The following is a 6,470-nucleotide window of genomic DNA, read 5'->3' on the forward strand; positions in this document are numbered from 1 at the left end:
GGGAGGCCCCGCAGGTGTCTGGTAGTGTGACACCCGTAGGGCGCCACAGTCCCCACGGCGGGGTCTCAGCCTAGGGGGGCTCCAGAGTGGCGTTCTGCCCGCGCGCTCGGGGTCTGACGGCCCCTCCCGTGAACGTACGCTGGCGGAGCGGCCGGGGTGCCCATCCAACGTGGAGACCGTCCTGTCTGAAGGCTGGGCCCAGGCTCCTGCCTAGTGTGTGGGCCAGGGTTCCCTGACGTTGCTTTTAGATCACAGACCAGCTCCTCCACTTTTTGGCATTACCTCTGACACATTGCCGTTACGTGCATCACAGTTTATCCTCCTTGGGGTATCCTAGTCTTTGATGGAAGAACTGCCGTTTCGGTCAATACAGCCTGCAGAGAGAGCGCCTTCTACATACGCCCAAGTGGGTCCCATGAGACTGATTCTTATTTATTAAAGTTGCAGAATTGCTTTTAAGAAACCGACAACTTCCTTTGCCGTGATTACAGAGGATGCTTGCGCCTCCCTAGACCTGGGTTCCGCTTCTCTAACTGCAGAGCGCTTTCTTCAGGTGAAAAGTCCTGTGGAACGGAGCTCTGTCTTACCTAATAACGTTGAATCTGGTCCCACCCCTCTGAGCCAGCAATGCCACTCCTCCGTACGTATTCTAGGGTCACTCCCACACGTGGCCCAGGAGAGGGGGACAGGAATGTCACTGCAGCATTTTTCACAAAAGTCAAGGACGGAAAACTGCCTTCGTGTCTGTCCGCAGCAGAAGAGACAATTTGCAGCATGTTAATATCAAGAAATACTATTGGTTAGAGAAAATAACTGAACCACAGATGTGGGCATGAAGACGAATAAATCTCAAGAACATAAAAAGTGATGAACAAAGAAATGCAAGTCATAGAGGACAACCTGTGTGCGACTTTGTTAATAAGAAGTGCCAAAACAGGCAACAAGCAATACATCAACTAGGGATATAGTGGAGAAGCTGTGAAAGAGGAAAGAAGGGAGGAGGAAGGAGATGGGGAGGAAGAGGGGGAGGGGAGGAAGCGGGGAGGGGAGGAAGGGGGGAGGGGAGGAAGGGGGAGGAAGAGGGGGTGGGGAGGAAGTGGGGTAGAGGAGGGAGTGGGGGAGGGGAGGGAGTGGGGGAGGGGAGGAAGAGGATGCTCTCATTTCTGGAGGGAGGCTGTGTCCTCCTAGCTCCAAGAGACTCAGACAAGCAGTGTGTTGGATGTGGGGGTAAAATGATGTGAGATTATCTAGGATCTCGGAGTTCCTGTATTAGCAGGATCAGATGATCTTTAGATACACGGTTAGTAGGTAGCAAGTGTTTACAAACCAGGATACTCAAGTAATTGGCATATTTTCTTCTACAGTGTTCTGGAGAAACAAAAGAAGACAAAGGTAGCTCCCAGCAAGGGTGTATTAAAAGCAAATAGCATCCTGTATGTCTTCTTTAATGAGGTGCCTGTTCAGATCTTTTGCCCATTTTTAAATTGGGTCATTTCCTTATTGCTAAGTTTTAAGAGTTTTTTGTATATAACTCCTATATCAGATATTTTTGCAAATATTTCCCCCAATCTGTGCCTTGTTTTTTCATTCTCTATCACAGACTAGATATTTTAATTTTAATAAACTCTAAGTTATCAAAAAATAGCATCTAGATGGATGAATAAGAACAATGGATTACTTCTCAGCCATGAAAAAGAATGAAATCATGCCATTTGCAACAACAGGGAAGGACCTAGAGGTGATCATACTAAGTGAAGTAAGTCAGACAGAGAAAGACAAATGTCATATGATATCACTTATATGTGGAATCTAAAAAAATAATACAAGTGAACTTATTTACAAAACAGAAACCAGACTTACGGACATAGAAGACAAACTTATGGTTATGAAAGGGGAAAGGGAGGGATAAATTAGGAGTTTTAGATTAGCAGATATGTACTAGTCTCTATAAAATAGATACATCGAGGACCTCCTGTATAGTAGGGAGCTATATGCAATATCCTGTATTAAATTATAAGGGAAAGGAACCTGAAAAGGGTGTGTGTGTGTGTGTGTGTATATATATATATATGTAACTGAATCACTTTCTGTGCATCTGAAACATTGTAAATCAGCTATACTTCAACAATTAAAACAAAGCAAGTAGCCTCTAGAAGATGGTCCAGGGCTGGCAGGAGTTGGGGCGGCTCTCCTGCACCTTCCGGATCTCCACGCACATCACGCACTGTCATGGTGAACACACCGCTCAGGAGCTCCTCGGGTGGGATTGGTGGGGAGGGGAGCCTGAGGGGGTCGTAGTCAACCCCGACGGCGGGAGGTCTGAGTCAGCCCCCTGGACTCCACGTGTGAAGGTTGGTGTGTGACTGTGGAGGGGAGAGGAGACACACCTGGCGTCAGGGCAACGCAGCATTGAGTACGGTGAGATGCTCTCGGGCTGACAAAGAAGGACGTGGTTTACAATCTGCTCCTGTCACTCACCTGAAAGGTCACCTCCTCAGAGAGAGCTTGGGGTGACCACCCGTCACTCTCCAGCACTTTGCTCTCTGTCCATTCTCTGCAGAGCACTTCATAGTATCTCCCGATTTTAGGATGCTGCTGTCTTTGTTTATGGCTGGTCCCACACCCTCATCCCTCCCTGGGGTCCCTGCCACTGGGGTGTCAGCTTTGTCCCCTTAACACCTGAGCCAATCAGAGTGGCATCCTTCGAAGCCCCCCCCACTAGGGTAATGTTCAGACATCCAACAGCATGAGCTCACAGGTCCGTGAGGTCGTTACAGTTCCTCAGTAAGGATACCTAAGATATTGGTTACTGGAATCTCTCTCTCTCCCCCTCTCCTAATCACCCACAAGAGACACTTCAAACTGCCGCATTTAAAGTTCCTCGGTCCTAACAAATAGTGTTTCAAGGGTTCACCTGCAAAGCTCTCCTGTGCGTTTGTAATTTAGACAAAATATGTGGGTATTTTCTTGGACATTTAGAAAAACTCCCTCTCTTTTCCTTGGAGGAATCAAGAGAAATTGCCAGAGGAATCTCGAGAAATGATCTGCGAGTCTGGACGCCACCAGGAGCGATGGCTGGGTGTTTTGGGGCACTTGTTTGCTGGAACGGCGGGGCCGACCACTGCAGGATGAACACAAGCTTTCTCCTCTCACCTGCCGACGTCCTGCTGGGCATGCGGGCCGGGCAGCCAGCAGAGCCTCCCCCGAGGGTGTCACAACACCCCCTCCCCGTCCCTTTGAACCGGGAAGAGCTTCACTCCCACAGGAGGAACCAGGTAGAAGGGGTGGCCATCCCCCGTGCCAGCTGGCTGAGTTCCTCTCTCAGCTAAACCAGGAAGCTCATAAAAAGACTTATCTCTGGGTAACCCGTGCCTCCTCAGTTTCCACCCGCCTGGCGCCTGGGAAAGGACAACAAAGGGGTGTCGAGAACAATGCCCGTCTGTGAGGCTGAGCCTTCAGCAGAGTCATGGGAACCCGGGGTCTCCACTCCCCCACCTTGGCCCCGTGCCCGGGTGGCCAGGCGTCCTCCTTGGTAGACCAGATGGCCCCGGTGGCCATTTGTGTTCCCGGTTTGCAGTCTCACCTGCACCCTTTCTTACATGTTACAACTCTTCCAAAAGAGCCTGATGGGTGGTCTGGTTTTCTCCTTTTCTTTCCTAGAATACACCTGGTGTCATGACTCTAGAATAACGGCTCCATTTCGTTTCTTACCACCTCCTCCCTGGACGGGGCCGAAGACCAGCCCAGCCGTAGGTCACATCCTGCCCTTCACCCCCATTATTCTTTCCGGGCCCCCCCCAGGTAGAACCCTCCTTCTGAAAGACCGCTGCCCAGGGGTCGGAGGTGCCAGGGTTCCCTCTGGCCTGCCCATCAACAACCCACGGAGTCATCTCTCCCACGAGAGCCGGTCCTGCCAGACCCCTCAGGCAGGTGCGGTGCCCAGGTGCGACCCTAAGGACGTCCCTAAGGTGCGTCCCCTGCCCCTCCTCCCACCCATCCCATCACACCTCCACTGAACTATCTGACATTCTTTTCTTTACATTGTCCCACCTGCCTTTTTGTGGGTGTATTGCCACTAACCTGAAAAGTACGTGATGACTTATTTTTCTTTCTCCTTTATGCATAAATGAACTGTGTTACAGGTCTGTCTAAGGCTGTTATTAATCACTGGTTGAGCGAGAACTCGAAACCCTTGCCTCCCATCCTAAGGCTGTTTCTGTCCTATTATCATCTCGGAAACACTTCACCAGGTTTTGGGTCCCAGTGCATTTCACAATCCCCATCACAGACTGTCAGAGCTGGGAAGCGCGTCTATCCATGGCCCACCCCTCACAGGAAAGTGAGCTCCGAGAGGGCGGCGGAGACTGGGTGAGGTGGTTGGGCTGGTCCCCAGCTCGGTCTCACCCCAGACCTTCCCCCTCTTCCCAGGCCCCCAGGTGGTGGGGATCCAAAGCCTTTTTCCCTGAATTTCTCTCCTCCCTGCCAGGTGATCCCGCAGCCCCCGCGTCCTGGGCCTCACATCTTTCTGCCTGGCTCTCATGTCTCCCAGCATCCCCTGAGGGGGTCGGCCACAGGAAGAGAGCTGGAGAACTCTTCGCACAGGCAGGATGGATGTGGGGAAGAGAGTGAGATGAGAGAGGAGGAAGAAAAAGGGCGAGAATCCCCGTCTCCAAGGACACAGGACCTCAGGAAAATGCCCGTCATTTATGCTGATTATAGGTTCAGTCTGGGAGGACTAATAAAGCGAGAAAAGAAGAAAAAAGGTGTTGGTTCGGTAACATCACCACAAATTAGAGTCGATTAAGCAGCATGCTGTCACCTGGGTCTGATTACCACGTGTTTCCGTGACAACCCTGCATGTCATCAGGAGTGGCAGACGGACCTCGCTTCGTTGCACTTTGTGGGGACACTTATCCTGTCTGCTCAGCCTGGGCCGTGTGGCCAGAGCTTCAGTGTCCGAAGGGACTCAAAAAAACCCCTGTTAAAAAAAACAAAACAAAACAAAACAAAAAAACCCTGTTATTTGTTATATAGAAAAGTTTGTTAGGTGAGTAAATCCAAAAAGTTCTCATAGCAAGGAAATAATACACTTTTTTCTCTTTCTTTTATTTTGTATCTATATGGTGATGAATGTTCACTACTAAATTTATTTTCATTTCATAATGTAAGTCAAATCATTAGGCTGTACACCTTCAACTTATACAGTGCTGTATGTCAGTTATATCTTAATAAAACTGGAAGAAAACATACACAGAGATAAATATAAAGTATAAAAGCACAAGCCATAGACAAAAAAACCACCCTAAAACCAAAAAAATGTGTCTTGAGTCCTGCCTGTGGTTCCCTCCGTCACCCACCTGTGATATGAGGTCACACCAAGTAGCCACAGGGCTGCTAAGGCAGCTGGTCAACCCTCGCCAAGGCCTAAAAGAGCCAGAGCGCGAGATGAGATGCTCACCTCACTTCACTTGCTGAGCAGGAGCTGAGGGTCGCTCTCAACAGGCCGCAGGGGACGGGAGCCCCATTTGGACAGGGCAGCAGCACCATGTGCCGGGCGTGTGGAGGAGGGGCGCGTCCAGCTGTGGGCTTGGAGGGTGTGGGTTTAGTGGAAATGTGGGCCTGGGGTCTCCTGACCTCCCTTTGATGGTGTGTGTCAAGTTGACATCTCCCAATCTCCAGGAGCTCTTCCCCCCAAACTCCCCAGTTATTATATCACCACGTAAACACACATGCTGGTTTTGCAAACACAGCTTCAAAACGTCCTCCAGCCTTCCCCTCGGCCAGAATGATGCCCCAATTGGGAGGGACCCCATGAGCAGCGAAGCCTGTTTCCCTATAGAGGGGGAGAAAACCAACAAAAGCTATGCGCTAAAAAAAGCTAAACTTGGGACTTCCCTGGTGGTCCAGTGGTGAGGACTCTGTACTCTCACTGCCGAGGGCCCAGGTTCAATCTCTGGTTGGGGAATTAAATTCCCACAAACCGTGTGGTGCGGCAAAAAAAAACCAACAAAAAACAACCCCCCCCCCCCAAAAAAAAAAAAAAAAAACCAAACTAAACTTACGCTTACCGAGGGAAAGGCTGATGGGGTGGTAGGAATAGCTTGGTTAGGGACTGACATGTGCACACTGCTGTATGTAAAATAGATCACCAACAAGGACCTCCTGTAGAGCACAGGGAACTCTGCTCAGTGTTCTGTAACAACCTAAATGGGAAAAGAATTTGAGAAAGAATAGATGCTTATATATGTATAACTGAATCACTTTGCTGTACACCTGAGACTAACATAACATTATTAATCAACTCTATTCCAATACACTCATAAAATAAAATTTTTTTTAAAAAGCTAAGCTAAACTAAATGTAAACACCCGAACTATTAACCGTGGTTATCTTTGGTTGGGGGACAAAGCCTCACTTTTTTCTTTAACCTCCAAATGTGCTCTCGTGCACATCCTGTATAGTCACTTTAT

The 6,470-nt window shown here is 49.4% G+C and overlaps 1 non-coding gene across 1 annotated transcript; it reads left to right on the forward strand.

Moving 5' to 3' along the window:
- The first annotated feature begins 5,892 nt into the window (after positions 1 to 5,892).
- On the forward strand, positions 5,893 to 5,965 carry TRNAE-CUC (transfer RNA glutamic acid (anticodon CUC)). Its single transcript has one exon. It is a non-coding gene; the product is annotated as a tRNA-Glu (tRNA).
- Positions 5,966 to 6,470: the final 505 nt, after the last annotated feature.

This window comes from Hippopotamus amphibius, chromosome 17 (assembly GCF_030028045.1).
Source record: "Hippopotamus amphibius kiboko isolate mHipAmp2 chromosome 17, mHipAmp2.hap2, whole genome shotgun sequence".
Lineage (NCBI taxonomy): Eukaryota > Metazoa > Chordata > Mammalia > Artiodactyla > Hippopotamidae > Hippopotamus > Hippopotamus amphibius.